General features: G+C 48.7%; 1 long non-coding RNA gene across 1 annotated transcript; it reads right to left on the bottom strand.

Annotated features, from left to right (window-relative positions):
- Nucleotides 1-698: 698 nt before the first annotated feature.
- Nucleotides 699-2,933, bottom strand: LOC146425712 (uncharacterized). Its single transcript, XR_014846646.1, has 2 exons — nt 2,453-2,933; nt 699-1,202 (listed from the first exon to the last, which is right to left on the bottom strand). It is a non-coding gene; the product is annotated as an uncharacterized LOC146425712 (long non-coding RNA).
- Nucleotides 2,934-3,761: the final 828 nt, after the last annotated feature.

Raw genomic sequence — 3,761 nt, 5'->3', positions numbered from 1 at the left:
TGTTTGTTTATAGATACTAGTAAAGAACTGATACTCCTTTTTCCCATACCTTTGCCTGAAAGCCCTTGATTTACAAAATTAAATAATTCGGAGGGAAGAGGGGAAGGAAAATCACATCCTCTGCTCTAGGGGAAGGTTCAGCCTCTCTTGGCAGACACCTGTCTTTCAAACCAAGACACGCCTATATCTAAAAGGCCGTTTCAGTAACACAAAACTTTATCTTTATTTATAAAAAATAGAAAGAAGAAGAGAAAAGATCCCATGGGAAAGAATCTGTGTTGCCACAGCTCCCCCTTTTTATTTAAGAAACAGAAGGCATTGCTTGTGAACCTCTGTGAATCAGCATGAAGGATCTGCTTGATAGTGGCCAGTTACCAAACAGAGCCTAGATAAAAACCTGATAAGGGGTCTGTCTGGCAGTGGCCAGCCACCGAACAGAGCCCAAACCAGATGCTGATTTAAGATGAACAGACAGACTCTCAGCAATACCCTGAATAGAGCATCTATAAAACCTAATTCTACATACAATTCTATAATAAAGGGGTCCCGGACCCCCAAACTCAGTTCGGGATCGGGTTGGCTGCTTAAGAGGAGCCCGGCGAGGCAACCCGCTCCCGGGCGGAAGCGGGGCGGCTCGGAGCTCGGCAGAGCTCCCAGAGGAGTGGTGCAAATCAGAGATCGGAAGCAGACACAGGAGATGCAGGCAGTCAGCCCGGCGGTCCAGGGGATTTATTAAAAGGTAAGGGGAGATGGAGGAGGGAAGGAATAGGGCTGGATCGGCGAGTTCAAAGCAGGGTTTCTGCGTTGTGTTGCGGCTAATATAGCGGGGGAAAAAGGGAGGGGAGAAACTGAAAGAACCAACGGGGTACATAGAACTCTGGATTGACAATAACTTGATCTTATGGGGGAACAAGGGGGGAGGATACAGAACTTTAAATTTTCCAATCAGAGAACACGGCAAAGGTAGACAAAGGAAAACTTTCTAGAATTAATATGGGAGGGGAGATGAGCTGGGCCAATAGCTTTACTTCAAGGCTCTCTGGGAGCACCCCCTTTAGGGCTGCTTTATTCCCATGACTCATCCCGTGGGGCAATGCCACTGCTAGGGACGCTCAGCTGAGCTAAAGCCACTGCAACATCTCCCCCTTTCTTGTTTGATAGAAGCGAGAGGAGATATTTAACAAATAAAGCTTTAAACAGAGCTAGACTTATAATAATCAGGAATACAACTAACAGAACTGAGGCAATTGATCTAGCGATTGAGGCAGCCCAGCTGGAAAACTCCCAACCTTTGAACAAGTTGTCCCACCAAGTTTCAGATTTGGTTTTCAAATCGGCGATGTGGGACTGGATTGCTCGGATTTTGGAGGAAATGCTCTGGCCGTGCGTGGAAAAGTTGAGACAGCACATTCCTTCAAAATCTTCGCAACCATGCCTGTGAACAAGCAAGAGAAAGTCAATGGCAGCTCTATTTTGTAACGTTGCATGTTTTATGGCTTCCTCATCCTCCAGGAGCTGGCTCAGGGCTGACGATGTTAACTTTGTGTGCTTTCCAAGCCAGCACTCTAGTTTTTCAATGTCGCCTAAGGCTTTGTAAACTGCAACCCAAGGGACCAGGATAGAGGCTGCAATTCTTTTCGATTTTGGCCAGGTCACAATAGTATCATTACACTTTTCGCTTACATCAATTACATTTCTTTTTTGGAGGGTCGTTTTGACTGAATTTTTCCAATTTAGGAGTTGCCTCTTATCCAGTGTAAATGTTACAAGCTTCCCAAGGGTGTAGGGCCCCCCCAGGAGGCGAGCTGGGATTCCTGCCTAGGCTCGGTTGCCACAAATGAAAAAGACTCCTTTCGGTAAGATCTTGGGATGAGCGTTGGACAGGGCTGGCTCGGGGGCGGTGTAATTACACCAGGAGGACGCATCATATTTTTTGTCGGCATGGATATGAAAGAATGGTAATGGTGGCATATCAAAGCCATCTGGTCCTTCTACAGCCCCCTCGGGAATGTGCGGGCTATATCTCTGTGGGCTGTTAAATTTTACACAAAGCGCTGCTTGGGTGGACCCCAATAATTCTAATTCTTGCTGCCCCACCATGCCAGATGGAAGCCTGTAGTCAACCCATTCATCCCAAGAGTTTACCGGATCAGGATAGGAGTGGTACATGTCTGCAAAGGGAAATTCGCCTCTTTGCAGGGGAATTCCAATGAGGCAAGTCGCCATTGGGTTCTCCGCTCGATCCATCGCCAAGCACAGTCCATCCTGCTTTAGGGTTTTCGCCAGGGTGGTCCAAACGTTCATCCTCGGCTGTGGGACAATGAAGCTGCCGGACAGCGTGAGGACGACAGCGAGACAGGTGAGGCAAAGGATGTCACTGTGGGGATTCATCTTTGCGGGGGCACTTGACGCTATCACAAACCTTTAAAGTAAAGCACAAAGATCAGCAAACAACAGAACATAAGGTTTTGGACGGCAGGGGAGTTTTGGGGTTCTTTTGCCGGTCTCTAATTGCTCTGGGAATGAGGGTAAAGGGTAAATTCTCTGGAGAACTTAAGGGAGGGAGTCTGTGGAGAAATCAAAAGCAGTTAATTCTGATAGGTATGATTCAGGGGGTACCATTATTTGGTTTTCAGGCTTCTTCTTTTTGTTCTTCCATCCAAGGAAGAACAACATTGTCCAGTCAGGCTTGATTCGCTTGGAAGCGAAATGCGCCTGTTTGCTTTTGTCTTTCAGGGCATAGGGCTTTACCTACTTGCTGGGTATCCATTTCGGACCTGCGGGTGTCGACAGGCAGGCATACCCTCTCCCCCACGTTATCAATGGAAAAGGTCCTTGAATTAAAAGAGTTTCAGGGTCTCTCACGAGCACCGGCAGTTGGACCTTCAGTTTTGCTCTTTTATCATTGGAAAAATGCCTGAATACAAGTGGCAGCGGTTGGCAAAGGAGTTGTTCAGGAAATTTATTGTAAACAGGGCTTTGCTCAGCCTCATCTGAGGGGTGTTCATTTCCCCCTCTCTGACAGGCTAGAACAGTTTTCAGGGTTCGGTGGGCCCTTTTGATAATTGCTTGCCCGGTCGGCGAATGGGGGATGCCTGTTACACGAGAGACTCCCCATTCGTTTAGAAATTGTCGCAGCCAGGCTGAAATGTACTCTGGCCCATTGTCTGTTTTTATCTGCTGGGGGACACCCAGGATGGAGAAGGCCAACAGGAGGTGGTTAATGCAGTCTTTGGCCTTCTCACCCGCATGGGCGGAAGCGTACATCACACTGGGAAAGGTGTCCACCGACACGTGAATGTATTTCAATCTCCCAAATTCCGGGAGGTGGGTCAAGTCAGTCTGCCACAACTGGCAGCTCTTGGTACAGCGAGGGTTCACCCCGGAGAGGTGAGCGGGCAACTGGTCTTTAGAACAGTTTGGGCAGGTAAAAATGATGGCCTTTGCTTGGTCTCATGTGATACCAAACATGCGGACCAGGGCAGCACTGTTTTGATGATAAAATTGATGGCTCAGCTTGGCTTGCACAAAAGTGTCTGGGATGTTAGGTGACGTTGCTGAAGCTGCGAGCGTGTCTGCCCTTTTGTTGCCCTCGGCAATGGGCCCTGGCAGGTCTGTGTGTGCCCTGACATGCATTACAAAGTAGGGTTGCTCCCGATGGGAAAGGGCATCTGTGGCAACGCGGAATCACGATTCACAAACGGCCACCCCATGCCGCAATGTGGAGGGGGCCGCCCGTGGCCAGAACACGCCAGGCGGAC

Source organism: Lichenostomus cassidix, chromosome W, assembly GCF_008360975.1.
Source record: "Lichenostomus cassidix isolate B80296 chromosome W, HeHo_3.0, whole genome shotgun sequence".
In the NCBI taxonomy this organism is placed as follows: Eukaryota; Metazoa; Chordata; class Aves; order Passeriformes; family Meliphagidae; genus Lichenostomus; species Lichenostomus cassidix.
This window is presented reverse-complemented; position numbering and strand designations above follow the sequence as displayed.